General features: G+C 41.1%; 1 protein-coding gene and 1 long non-coding RNA gene across 2 annotated transcripts in view; one reads left to right on the top strand and one right to left on the bottom strand.

Moving 5' to 3' along the window:
• LOC140719736 (KH domain-containing, RNA-binding, signal transduction-associated protein 1-like) overlaps positions 1-8,260 on the top strand; it is a 66,171-nt gene extending 57,911 nt beyond the window's left edge. The window contains exon 11 of the transcript XR_012096987.1: positions 901-8,260. The gene's annotated coding sequence lies outside the window, so the exon portion shown is untranslated. The remainder of the gene's footprint in view (positions 1-900) is intronic.
• Positions 8,261-11,679: 3,419 nt separating this feature from the next.
• On the bottom strand, positions 11,680-14,963 carry LOC140719737 (uncharacterized). Its single transcript, XR_012096990.1, has 2 exons — positions 13,950-14,963; positions 11,680-12,573 (listed from the first exon to the last, which is right to left on the bottom strand). It is a non-coding gene; the product is annotated as an uncharacterized lncRNA (long non-coding RNA).
• Between the last annotated feature and the right edge of the window lie 206 nt (positions 14,964-15,169).

Raw genomic sequence — 15,169 nt, 5'->3', positions numbered from 1 at the left:
GACAACTGACCTTTGTAGCCATAGGAGTAAGGGTATTGGATTGTATGATTGAATCCTTCGGCTGTGTTGCCCTGGTGTAATAAATCTTCCATTAGCGTTAAACATTAATGGTTAGCCAGCAGTATGTGGGCCATGTGGCTTCCTAGGCTCATTGAAGCTTGAGCCATTCATTCATTTCTAGCTACCCTGCAGAGAATATATTATAGTTAAGAATTTTTTCAAGAGTGGTTAAAATACAGCTATACACGCCTCTGCTCAGACTGCACCTGGAGTACTGTGAGTAGTTCTGGATAGCTCACTGTGAGAAGGATATTTGGCCATGGACAGGATAATGTCTCGGTTCCATCGGTTGAGTTGAATAAAAATGCTACAAAATCTAGGCAGATTTCCCAGGAATTTGGAAGATAAGTTTAGAACTTGGAGCCAGAATTTTTGGGAAGTGAAGAAACATTTTGCAAGCAAATGGTGCTAGAAGTTGGAAACAATAAGTCCTTGGTGCATCAGACTCAGTAGAACGAAGTATTATTGTTCAGTGTTCTTCTGATCAAAATTATTTGAAAGATTTATTTTTGTGCACTTAACAAACATTTTTTTACGTTCCCCATTATATCGTGATATTAATTCAAATCACAATCCTCAAATTTTGAAATTGTGCTGCATTTCCAAAATCTAAGTTAACATAAATGTTAGATGATAATCTAGACCACCAGCTGTGCTGGCTGATCTTTCAATGTAAATGCTGATCACCATTGGGTATTTGAAAGCTGAATTCTGGGAAAGGATTAATGTAGACATTAGATCTAGAACAAACTCACTTCCAGCTGCTTTACAGCAAAATTATTTTGTTGATCAAGAGATAATAATGTGAAAGTGCTTGTAACTGTCTCATTTATCTTTCAGGTTTGCAAACAGAGCCAGAGGAATCCCCTCAGCTGGATCTGGCACTATCCATCGCCTGCCTGGATTTAGAGCTGTCTCAACTGATACATTACGTGAAGTGAGCTCCTGAACTCTGTATTGTACAGCCTCAAAGTGGCGTTACTTCAGATTTGTCCCTTGTTCTTAATCACTGACATCCTCTTGTCAAATACAGTTTTATAGGAGGAAAGAGACAGGGACACCTTTAAAGCTGATGCAGAGATAGAGCCATCAGTGCATGAGATTGGTAACAGCATTTAGCCCAATGCCATTGACCTTTCAGAACAAAGTTATATCTCAGTCAGAAACAAGGCCAGAACAAAACTTTTGAAAAATTAATCATGTCTGAAGAAAATGGTGGATCTATAGAAACATAGAAACCTAGAAAATAGGTGCAGGAGTAGGCCATTCGGCCCTTCAAGCCTGCACCGCCATTCAGTATGATCATGGCTGATCATCCAACTCAAATCCCTGTACCTGCTTTCTCTCCATACCCCCTGATCCCTTTAGCAACAAGGGCCATATCTAACTTCCTCTTAAATATAGCCAATGAACCGGCCTCAACTGTTTCCTGTGGCAGAGAATTACACAGATTCACCACCATTTAGTGATCCAGTGGTTAAGATAGTGTGTAGATATTGCACAGGACTTCAGGAGGAACGTGACACTGGAGGATATAACTGTACTGTTCATAACCCAAGCTGTTCACAATTCAGAAATGCAGCTGGGTAAAGAGTTCCCACGTGGCAGAAGATTCCTGCAGCTCCACAAATCCATCCCACTAGCCTCCCAAACACTTGCTTGTACACAGGCAATACATAAGATGGGTGTTCCGTAGGACCTCAGTAAAATTATGCACTGGAGAGGGGTGATGGAACGTGGATAGATACTGCAATTTGCATCTACTCTTTAGCTGGCTGGTGGGTGGGCGAAATCTGAAGTTACATATTTGAAGAAAATGTTGGAAAAATGTGGCAGTTCGTGCAGGATCTGTGGAGATAGAAATTGTTAGACTTTCCGTTCATTATGTTAACTGTTTCTTTTATCAGAATTGCTGTCTGCCTTGAGTTTTCCCAGCATTTTCTGCAATTATCAGATTTGCAGCATCTGCAGATTTAGATTTTTCGTCTTTGGAGTAGGATTGAAAAAGTGATAAAGTGTATATGCAACTGCAACATCAGACATGGAAATTGTCCTATAAAGTTAGGGCTGGTGTAGAGGAATTGCAGCGCTTTGGAGAGTGTATAAATACAATAACTTTGCCATGGTTGGGTGAATCCAATTATGGTGGAATGTTGAAATTAGAGATGATGGAGGAAATGGGGCATTATGGAGAGACATGGTAGAATTAGATGGACCAAGCCCAGCAAAAAAAAAATCCTGTTTTCTCTTGTATATAGCCATTAACTTGAAGTTTTGAATTTACAAAATTGGCCAAGTACCAGCAGCAAATAAGGGACCTACTTGCATAGAGAGTTCTGTGATCTGGGGTGCACTAATGTACAATAAGGCAGAATCATATTCAATAGAAATGTCTGAACACAAGTTAGATGTGCTTTTCTCCCTTCAGCATCTTCTAGGCAAAACTTCATATAATGGGATATTGCTTTCAATTCTTTTATATAGAAAAATTGCTTTGTACCTGACAGTAAGATTGTTATTAACCTAATGTAAAAACAAAATGGCACCAAAATGTTGGTTTAAATGCATAAGATACTATATCTTGGAAAGCAAAGGGTCTACATTTTAAGTGTATGAGTCAGATAAGGAAGGTGGCTGTATTGCTGTTGGTCAGCTGATGTAGGTGTGATAGATCAGCCTGCATCTGCTTTATAAATGTTAGCTTTTCAGGTTGGAGAGGTTTTGTCTCTGATCTGAAACGTTAACTTTGTTTCTCTTTCTACAGATGTCACCTGGCCTCCTATTTTCCCACCAGTGTTTTCCATTTATAATAGGTTTCCAGAATCTGTATTTCTTCAATTTTTGTTGATGTACTAAGCACTGAACTGGTGGAGGCAGAGATTAATGGTTTAAATTGTCCATTACCACTTAAATGAAATGTCTTCAGTTGTAGGTTCCTCAGCATGTGAGGTGAGTGGCTCCACAACACCCATTATAATGCCTGCCTCACCACCAGGACAACAGTGTCATTCTTGATGCTGCTTACGTCAGGAGAAGCCTCTGAAATTATTCTCTGCTTCAGGACATATCTTCTGCCAAAAACCATTAATTTGTCATTTGCTTCACTCCATTCCTTAGTGTCTGGCTCTGATGGGTGTTTGATTTCTATGTAGTAATGAGACCTGGTGAATCATCTTTCTCCCAAAAGCAAATCTACTCCAGGTAAAGGAGTTAGCCAGGGAGGAATAATGGATAAAGCCACACTGGGATGATAGGTCATATTAGACAGATCCACGTTCTCTGCCTGATCATTTCCTTCCCATCCAGAAATTGCAAATCTTGCAATCTTGATGTTCCCAACAATCTTGCAGTACATTCTTAATTGGATGATCATTCTCATGACCACTGAGTGGCACCCAGTAATTCCTAGCCATCTGCAATCTTCACAAATACAGGTGGCATCTGACCCATTTCTGTCTGCAGAGCAGAAACTGAAGCCCCAACTGCACCACAACACAGACATAAAACCTGGGCTTGAATAACATCCAGTGATTTGAGAAGTCGGGGCAGTAGACGCATATGAAACACAGCCATAATCTGTCGGCTCTAATCACTGCATATTACAAAGTAATCTTTAATACCCTGTTAGCCCCCCAACCGTATTCCACCAAACACTGAAGGACAGCCTTACATCTGCCAAGTATTTTATTGACATGATGTGGCCATGCACGTTTCAGAGCCATTCACATACCAAGAAACCTAATCACTGACACCTGTTCCAACATCTGTCCTTACAGTCAAAGGTCAACAGTTGGCCTGTTGATCCATTTACTAAAGCAAATAACCTGAGCTTTTGCTACTGAAAATGTAAGCCTCACTGCTCGCCCCATTACTCTCAGTGCAGCAGCCTGAAGCTTATTAATTACATATTTTAGATTCCTGCCTCTTTTTCAAACGGCTCTATCATCAGCATACAAGGACTTAGAAATGTCAGGATCAACTTCAGAAAAAATATAACTTAGTGTAACTGATCAGGACAGGGCTACAAACATGTCGTTCTGGAGTACCATTATCTAGAATAACCCTTAGAATGCTCCTTACCCATCCTGACCAGTATGGTCCTCCGAAACAAAAAATTTTTTTAAACCTATTATATATTTGTCCACCAATCCCAAGACTTCACAGTGTTAAGTGATGGGCAACAATGAATATAGAATTGAGTCAGGTTTTATAAACAAACATAACGTTTATTAAACTCTGTTCAACAAAAGTGAAACGACTAACCTAACCGGAAGTTAACTACTATACGGCAATTTAACAAACAGCCAAACTCTGGAATAGTTCTTATAGTGGTAAATTTGAAAGTCCAAGTGATTTATATAGTCAGTAAGGAGAGACTTCTTTGAAAACTGATTTCTTCGAAGACGTGACGTTACTGTTGATCCCAGCCAAGAGATGCCTTGTCCAAAAGATTCACAACAAAGGAAATAGACAATAGGTGCAGAAGTAGACCATTCGGCCCTTTGAGCCTGCACCGCCATTCTGAGATCATGGCTGATCATTTACTATCAATACCCGGTTCCTGCCTTGTCCCCATATCCCTTGATTCCCCTATCCATAAGATAACTATCTAGCTCCTTCTTGAAAGCATCCAGAGAATTGGCCTCCACTACCTTCTGAGGCAGTGCATTCCAGACCCCCACAACTCTCTGGGAGAAGAAGTTTTTCCTTAACTCTGTCCTAAATGACCTACCCCTTATTCTCAAACCATGCCCTCTGGTACTGGACTCTCCCAGCATCTGGAACATATTTCCTGCCTCTATCTTGTCCAATCCCTTAATAATCTTATATGTTTCAATCAGATCCTCTCTCAATCTCCTTAATTCCAGCGTGTACAAGCCCAGTCTCTCTAACCTCTCTGCGTAAGACAGTCCAGACATCCCAGGAATTAACCTCGTGAATCTACGCTGCACTTCCTCTACAGCTAGGATGTCCTTCCTTAACCCTGGAGACCAAAACTGTACACAATACTCCAGGTGTGGTCTCACCAGGGCCCTGTACAAATGCAAAAGGATTTCCTTGCTCTTGTACTCAATTCCCTTTGTAATAAAGGCCAACATTCCATTAGCCTTCTTCACTGCCTGCTGCACTTGCTCATTCACCTTCAGTGACTGATGAACAAGGACTCTGCGATCTCTTTGTATTTCTCCCTTACCTAACTCTACACCATTCAGATAATAATCTGCCTTCCTGTTCTTACTCCCAAAGTGGATAACCTCACACTTATTCACATTAAATGTCATCTGCCCACTCACTCAGCCTATCCAAGTCACCCTGAATTCTCCTAACATCCTCATCCTGTCACACTGCCACTCAGCTTAGTATCATCAGCAAACTTGCTGATGTTATTCTCAATGCCTTCATCTGAATCGTTGATGTAAATCGTAAACAGCTCCCAATACCGAGCCTTGTGGCACCCCACTAGTCACCACCTGCCATTCCGAGAAACACCCATTCACCGTTACCCTTTGCTTTCTATCTGCCAACCAGTTTTCTATCCATGTCAATATCTTTCCCCCAATGCCATGAGCTCTGATTTTACCCACCAATCTCCTATGTGGGACCTTATCAAATGCCTTCTGAAAATCGAGGTACACAACATCCACTGGATCTCCCCCGTCTAACTTCCTGGTTACATCCTCGAAAAACTCCAATAGATTAGTCAAGCATGATTTGCCCTTGGTAAATCCATGCTGGCTCTGCCCAGTCCTATCACTGCTATCTAGATATGCCACTATTTCATCTTTAATAAAACAGCTTAAAGGAACTGACCTTTTTGCTGGAAGGTGAACACTTCCTGATCTTGCAGGGGTTATCTCAGATGCAGGCCACTATTCCTTATCGGAGATTCAATAAGGTCTATCCTTTATAAAATCACCAAACGATAACAACTTTACTCAATCCTTCTAGTTCCTGTACTTTGGTAAGGTCTTCACTCTCCAATACTAGACTGTAAAGGTAAAAGAAAGGTGCAACAAACAAAAACAGGCAGCAATTGGCGAAACTGCCAGCAACAACCTTTGCACCTTAAAATAGAAAGTAAAACTCCACTTTAAAATGAAACTGTGTCATGAGATGAATACTCAGCAAAACTAACGAACAAACCGCATGATAACAGGTGTTTTCCCTTACATACCTGTTGGAACATGCCATCACGTGACCTCATACTGGCAGGAAAATTACATCATGTGACGTCACACTGGCAGGAAAATTACCTCACCCCACCATCACAAGACCATTACATAATGCTCACAAGATACTCAATTACATCATGGTCATAAGACGGTGACAAGATACCCACGGGGTATGTAACAACAGTAATCAACAGTCTCTCCTTCCAAAGCATATCATAATCCTCTCCAATATCAACCTGTTCCTTTCTTATATCAGATTCCAGACAAAGTCCAGAGACGGCCTAAATCTGAACAGTCATCTTTTGTGCTAATGGGGAGGTGCATTACTGCCACCTACTGTAATGGAGAATGAAGGCATGACAAGGATCAAATCCTGTTTGCATCCCAATTCTGTTTCAATTAAAATGTTCACCAGGGCCCTACATGACTTAACTCAGGTTCCAGAATATCCTGCAAACTAGGCGCCCCAGATCTACCGAATAATTTACTTTACCTTATTGTCACCAAACAATTGATACTAGAGCGTACAATCATCACAGTGATATTTGATTCTGCGCTTCGCGCTCCCTGAAGTACAAATCGAAGTAAATATAATAAAAATGTAAATAATAAATCATAATTAGAAAAGGGAAAGTAAGGTAGTGCAAGTCAGGTCCGGATATTTGGAAGGTACGGCCCAGATCCAGGTCAGGATCCGTTCAGCGGTCTTATCACAGTTGGAAAGAAGCTGTTCCCAAATCTGGCCATACGAATTTTCAAGCTCCTGAACCTTCTCCCGGAGGGAAGAGGGACAAAAAGTGTGTTGGCTGGGTGGGTCGTGTCCTTGATTATCCTGTCAGTACTGCTCCGACAGCGTGCGGTGGAAAGTGAGTCCAAGGATGGAAGATTGGTTTGTGTGATGTGCTGGGCTATGTTCACGATCTTCTGCAGCTTCTTCTGGTCTTGGACAGGACAACTTCCATACCAGGTTGTGATGCAACCTAGAAGAATGCTTTCTACAGTGCATCTATAAAAATTAGTGAGGGTTTTAGGGGATAGGCCAAATCTCTTTTGTTGGGGTAACCTATTGCTCCCGGTGCGGCCTCCTCTACATCGGCAAGACCCAACGCAGATTGGGGGACCGCTTCGTCGAGCACCTTTGCTCCGTCCGCCACAACAGACAGGATCTCCCAGTTGCAACTCACTTCAACTCTCCCTCTCATTCCCATTCAGATATGTCCATACATGGCCTCCTCTACTGCCATGATGAGGCCAAACTTCAGTTGGAGGAACAACATCTCATATACCGTCTGGGTAGTCTCCAGCCCCTTGATATGAACATCGAATTCTCCAACTTCCGGTAATTCCCTCCCTCTCCCTTCCCCATCCCACCTCTACTCTGTCTCCTCTTCTAGCTGCCTATCACCTCTCATGACTCTGCCTTCTTGTACTACCCATAGTGCTTTCCCCTTAGATTCCTTCTTCACCTCTCTTGCCTATCCCCTCCCTGCTTCCCCTCCCCCACCCCTTGATCTTTCCTCTGATTGGTTTTCCACCCTCTCCCCGCCTTCTTTATAGGGCCCCTGCCCCCTCTTTCTTTTGTCCTGACGAAGGGTTTCGACCCAAAACGTTGACTGCTTCTTTCAACAGATGCTGCCCAACCTGCTGAGTTCATCCAGCTTTTTTGTACGTCCAAATCTCTTCAGCTTTCTCAGGAAGTAAAGGCGCTGGTGGGCCTTCTTGGCAGTGGATTCTGCTTGGTTAGACAAAGTCAGGTCATTTGTGATATCCACCACAAGGAACTTAAAGCTTTTGACCTGTTCCACCTGTGCACCACCGATGTAGATGGGGTTGTGCGGTCCGCTACTCCTTCTGAAGACAACAACCAATTCCTAATTGTCTAAATTGTTTAGGTTCCAATGAATATCTGTGGCGCACCATGATCATTTCCCAATGCCAGCCAACCTAATGCAAGATTTGGTTGCATACTTTCCCCATATTAACTATAATAGCTATTTCAGACTTAATAAATGCATGTTTTGCTATAACATCTGCACTTTTTTTACCCAATGCACCCACATGTGCAGGTAACTCACAAAACTGTAGTGCTATTTGTGCACTCTCCAGAACATAGATAATACACTTCCATCAACAGATCAGGTTTCCTTCAACACTTCGGTTCCAAATTCTGCAGTAATGAGGCAGAGTCTGTTTCTATTTGGCTTAACTTGTTCAACCCATTTTAGACTAATGCTAATGCCCATAAATTCTGCTGTATACACAGACAGTCCATCTGTCAGCCTTTTCCCCTCCTCAGCGTTAAACCAGAGGATAAATATCTCGGAGCCCAACCAGTTACTAACTGGATTCTTAGAGCCATCTATAAAGATAGGTAAAAAGGAAATACACTACTGTGGTAACTGACTAGACATCCTCTCACCTCCCACAGGACCCAGTCTATCCTCCAGTAGCATCAAATCTATTTCCACAGTGGAACTCTTGGCCAGGTCACAGTTGGGATAATCCTCAAATACTCAAGACCGTACTGTAGCACGTATTCCCTAATTATCTACCCAAAACATTTACCAAGTCTGCTAGTATTTTCCCCACAATCCATTAAAACAGAATACATCAAAATGGAACACCCCCTCCCCAATTTAGGATGTAAGGCTCGAATTTTTTCTCAATGGGTTAAGAGACACCCCACCTAGTTAATCCCCCAGTACATCTCTAGCTGCCACCTGGAATGCTGCTCTACAGATTCTAAGTGCACTGGTCTGTAGAACCTATAGAAAACAGAATGAGCTGCCTCCCTATAAATCATACAACCATAATACAAACAAGAGCATATTAAAGTGCGATGAATTGTCAATAAAACACCCTTAGAAGCCAGCCACACAGAGCGTAAAGTTAATGACCTGTGTACATTTATCATCAAGAAAACTTCATATGTGTTCTGTAAGTCATCTCGCATCCAGGCATAGCCACAAATATTTAAACACTGGAACCCTAGACAGCAAGCACCCATACAGAGTAAGGTGAATATAATCCACACTATGCTTTTGAGAAAAAAACATATATTTTGACTTTGAAACAAAATTTTAAACCTGTCCAAAGACCATTCTTCCACTGCTGATAATGTTGTTTGCACAAAACCTTACCACATAGGCAGTATTATGACCCCTTTTCCACAGAGTCCAAACATCAGCATATAAAGCTAAATCAAAGCCAGGCGCAACACCAAAAATATCATTAATCATCAGATTAAACAATATTGGACTAATCACACTCTCCGAGGGCATCCCATTCCAAACGAGAAAAAACTGCAAAAGAACAAAAAATAAAATTGTCTACTATTCCTGGTCAGACTGGTCTCCTGCTTCTCCCATTTGCCAGAATTCTGCACTGTGACAATATATTTAAATGTCAAGTCTTTCTCCTACTGGCCTTCTGCCATTTCCCTGGGTGGTACTGCCACTTCAGGAGGTGTTTTCACCTCATCTCCAATATTGTTTTCTCTGCTCTGCCAGGGATTATTTGCATTTGGTGGAGTGGTGCAGGACTTGGAGACAATATTCTGCCCTATCTTCATTCAGAGAGCTCCATTCTGCCTCATAATGATCACCTGTTGAATTGGTCCTTGCAGCAGATTGAGAAAGGTTTCAGAGCACAACACCGTAGCATAGTAGTTAGTCTTATGTCATTGCAGTCCCAGCAACCCGGGTTCAGTTCCACCACTGTCTGTAAGGAGTTTGCATGTTTCCCTGTGACAGCATGGGTTTCCTTCCGCATATGAAAGATGGACAGCTTAGTACGTTAAGTGGTCACATGGATAGCAAAGGTTCTTTGAGCAGGAAGAGCCTATTATCGTGCTGTATTTAAAAAAAACATTCTGGATTCCCCCAAAAGCCATCAGCAATGTTAACCAACTTACGAATATCATTGTCTTGGTTTATCATACTGAGAAGTGATGTCACTATGTCCAAGTGCAAGAACCAGAGATGTTGCTGCTATTTACTGGGTGGACATCAGTTTCATCATATCAACAATAGGGCGAAAACTGGAAAATCAAACAGCGCGACCACTGGGTGAAGGTTGCACCAATGGATCAACATTGTCACTCCTTCCAGTCATGAAGTCAAGCATCTGAGGTGTTCCTATCCGTGGAACTGCCAGTGTCCTCGGTCTGATTGAAATTGGTGTGCGAAGTCCTTCGATCAGCAAGTTATAGCCTGGTCCATTACAGCCTCAAACTGCCTCTGGTGTAGGACATAGGCAGTGTTGTTACATTAATTTTTTTCCCTGAGCATACAACACAATGAAAGAGTCATTAGGGTTAACATCAACCATAAGAAGACAGTCATTGTAATGGGTAAATCTACAACTGGATTCTACTATGTCCATTCCTCCTCCTGACAAGTCCAGAGGGCTCTGTGTTGATAACACAAGTGAGCTCTCACCACTCTGTGTTTCCCATCAATTATTACTGTGTGGTTTGGAGCATCATGCACTGCAGTCCATGTCAATGCTTTTATTGCCTGATATTGTGAACTTGGTGTAGGGCAACAATCTTCTTTCAAAGCTGTTGAGGGATTTGCAGTATTATTCCAATGACGTATTCCCCTTAGGAACCATGAGAAACTTGGGGTTCGATGCCCATTTAACCATAACAAAGTACCATGCACATAGGAAAGTCGCCATGGAGAAAACACAGAGCACACATGTTCCTTTTTTGTTTGGAGGATGTGTTGGCTAGCTGGTCATTTCCTCATAAGGTATCAGAAACCGTACCTCCTTCGAGAGTACATGTGCTGTCTTTTCTCCTGTCCTGCTCATCTCACAATATCTCTTACCCTGCGCTATCACTTGCCTAACTACCTGAGAGTCTTGATATGCTCAGTTAATCCTTCAATGTTGATATTCCTGCTGTGTATCCAGCTGAATCCTGACCAGGAATGTTTTATACTGTATCATCTTTGTGCTCTAGAATAGATAGAGTCTGGCCTGGTCTAATTTGCCCAGTTCTGGAGCATTCCATTTTGTACACCTTAATCTGTGAGCAGTGTCTTCATCTTACGCCTGTTGGTTTTAGATTGGTAGTTTCCTGTTTGACATTTTTCTCACCTCACTTAACTAAATATTCTTTCTCCTGGTGTTCCAATTGCAACCCTGACTCAGCTCAGTAACTGGGTCTCCTGGCAATCACATACTGCAACCCATCGTTAACTCAAGTGGTATCAATCCAGTTTTATCTCTCAGCATTGCCCTTAAACACATCGATATCAACAATAATAAAATCCGAATCTGCTCTCCCTACCAGTTTCTTGTTTGTCTTGCCAGATCCCCTGCTAGGGTATGGTTTGTGCTCCACCAACCGCATGGAATTCGATCTCCGTCTACTGTGCAGCTGCATTAAACTCTGGGTCCATTGGTGTAAAGGGGTGTATTTAATGAGATTGCAGCAAAGTAAAAGTTAATATGCTTTTATTATTAAAAAATACCATTTCCTTCTAATAACGAAGATACATAAATTATTACAAAAATTTTTACATCAAAAATGTGTATGCAGCCACAGTTTCTCCATTACCCAGTTGCTTGGACCTGTGTGCTCTGTTGGAAGTGAAGCCAGTTCTCCAGGTGTGGAACCCAGATGCAGCACACTCCAAATAGAGACTTCTGTTGACCATTCCTTCCCTGGTTGGTTTGTGTTTCAGCACGAGTGGGCAAAAAATGTCTCTTTTCCGTATTAGACGTTATGGGACCAAAGACTCAGTCAGTGAAGAGGAGCTGTGGGAAGAACTGTCCCCAAAACTACTTTTCTCACTGTCAGATGGTGGATCCCTCAAACTAGTGTCACTGACAGTTACCGCTGATGTACTGAACCCTGTTACTTCCCTCCAGCTTTCATTTTTCTCCCAGCTGAACATGGTTCCCAGAGGATCGGAGTCTATGTGTGATATTGATGAGTCTTTTTCAGACCAGCTCCCGAGATGTTCTCGCCCTCTACCAGTTCTTTGGCTGGTACGGCCACACCCAAAGGCATTGTTATTTCATCTGCAGCTTCATTTTCTGCGTTCTCTGAAGGATGAATTGCCGTTGGAGGAGCTCAGAGGATTGCTCACGGTGGCCATTTGCTGCGCTGGTTTTCTCAGCAGCTTGACAGCGGTTTCTCAGATGCCAGATTCCCGCACGAGTCGTCATGAATGTGAACCAAGGTAATCAAAACATGGTCTTGATCGCTAGATCTCAGTTGTGATACTGCTGTGTCTCGGTGTGGAAACGGGAATTGTTGCTGCCAGGTATTACGTGCACATCAGTGTCACTGTGATGAAGTTTCAGATCAAGTGGCCCAGAAAGAAAACTGCAAAAGAACAGAAAATATGACACATCCTCCTCCACCCTCAATCTGAATGACTGGCAAACAAAAAAATCCAAATATCCACCAATACCAAGCTTACTGAGTCTAATCAAAAGCCTCTCTATCCAAGTCATTTCCCAGTAGTAGAAGGGAAACCTCCCTTTCCGAAGCCCACATTGATGGCGACTAAGTAATTGTCTCTCTTCAAAAACAAACATCAGCCTAATTACTATAATTTTCTCCATTTTAAATAGCAAAGAAGTGAGAGCAATAGGCCTGTAGCTACTTGGCAGCATCATATCCTTCCAGGTTTAACAGAAGCAGCACCATAGCCGTCTGTCAGTCAGTTTTGCCTCTAATTGACATTAGCCGCATGTGATGATTTTCATTTACGTCTATGAGGCCAGGTGAATGCTGAGTTTAATTAAACCAAAGTGGGCCCCTTGTTCTCTGGATTAAATCATGGGCCAATCTGAACTCCATTGTTCACTTGTTTGACAAGAGGCTGAGCAAGGAACAGAGGCCCTTTCCAGAAGCAGAAAAACCTGTCCTCATCCTGTTTTCGTATATAATTTTCTTGCGCAAAAATAATATCTGCATTAAGTGTTTTTAATTTAAATATCTTTTTATGCTTAATGGGGTGATTGACACCGTTCCAATTCCAAGATATTATATTGATTTTATTAACATCCATGTTTAAAATTGAATTTAATATTATATAAAAGAAATGTTACGCAAGTACAGATTAAACCTAAAGGCGCAGGTACAACCAGAAGGAGTGACGCATTTACGAAAGAGAAATCCATCAAAAGAACTGCCCAAATCAAGAAAAGTACCTACTCTAATAGACCCCTCCCGCCTCCCAAAAGGTAAGAATTAAGGAACCAATAGGCTGGTCCCATGCTAACTAATAACCTTTAACCTTGTTCTCCATCTTGCAGCTCCGTATAATAAAAATAAAGCAAAATTCCCACGGAAATTAGCCATAATAAAAGGCAGAAACAGAATTCTACTATAATATGTCTAACATTAATAAAAACAATCAACAACGGCCATCTTAGAATCAGCTAAAGTAGCTTAAACACATATTCAAAAAAAGAATAAATCTGAGCAAATAATATTACAAACAATATTCTTTCTCTGGAAAAATAAAAATAAATGAGTATATATTTAACAGACCTAAAACTATAAGTATTGAAACAAATAAAAAAAATAAAAAAGATTAATATGCAACATGTCCTACACGGACCATTAAAATACAATACTATAAAGGATCCCTACAAAACAGTTATATATGCACTAATTATTAATAAGGTAAAAAAAAATTAAATCAGCCACGTCCCATACCAAAGAATGAAAAGGTATAGAATGTATTTAACTCAGAAGATCCATAAACAACTCATACAGCAAATACTTCAAAATTGCCTATTGAGTAATTGGAATAACTTAATATTTTATTGTAGGCTTAACTTTTAAGATTTTTTATATATTCCCATCCCTCCTGAGGAGAGTAGATTCTCAGTGACAGATTTTTCAGGAAAAATTATCAGCTTTGCTGGAAAGCGAAGGGAGGGGTTTAAATCTAATTTATACATTTCACTCATAACTTCTCGATATTTCTTTCTTTCCGCAAAGATTTCAGGAGGATAGTCTTCGACTATACGAATCTGTGTTGAATTAAGGATTAATTTCTGCTTCTTTCTGGCTTCTCGAAGAATAGCTTCTTTAGTCGTATAATGATTCAAAGAAAGTACAACTGCTCGAGGACATAATTTGGATGAACGCTGAGAAAATGGAGTTCTGTGAGCTCTGTCAATTAAGGGTCTAGCTTCGAGGCTCTCATTGAAAAGTGAGTACAACATATATGAGAAGAATTTTAACAGATCGCCAGCTTCAGTATTTTCAGGCAGTCCCAGAATACGCAGATTCCTCCGACACCCTCTACTATCTAAATCAATCATTCTTTTCTTCGTTTTAGATAGTTCCGAGGTAATTTCATTGATTTTCTTTTCCATCGAAGATATCTTCATTCCTTGATCTTTAATAGTTTGCTTGAATAGATCATGCTCATTCTCAATTCACGTTGTAGTCTGCTGACGTGTTTGAAGTTGAGAGTCCAAGTTTTTCAAAGAGTCTTGAATCGTAGAAATAGCTTTTTCAAGCTTCCCGTTTGAACCGGCCAGCTTATCAATTTTATTATTAAGCGAACTGAATTCCGATTTCATGTCTTGTAATGAAGAAAATATTCCTGCTAATGTAACAGATTCCTCAGTTTTCTTGGTTTGTTCCATTTGCTCCGTTTCAGAACAAGTCTTGCCGCGTCTCAGTTCAATACCAGAACGACTTTTTTCGGCCATTGTAATTGTCATAAATCCTTCAGTAGAAGTAATAAATCCTTCAGTAGAAGTAATAAATCCTTCAGTAGAAGTAATAAATCATCAAAGCTAAAAGGGATCTGTCAGTGGGATATAAAATATATTAAAAGAGAGAGCCGCTAGAAATGCGACTTACTCCATATGCTACAAAATGGAGAATCATGAGGAAATATCAAGGGGTGGGGGAGGGGATAGGCAGGAAAGGTGAAGAAGGAATGTAAGGG

This window comes from Hemitrygon akajei, chromosome 32 (assembly GCF_048418815.1).
Source record: "Hemitrygon akajei chromosome 32, sHemAka1.3, whole genome shotgun sequence".
In the NCBI taxonomy this organism is placed as follows: domain Eukaryota; kingdom Metazoa; phylum Chordata; class Chondrichthyes; order Myliobatiformes; family Dasyatidae; genus Hemitrygon; species Hemitrygon akajei.
This window is presented reverse-complemented; position numbering and strand designations above follow the sequence as displayed.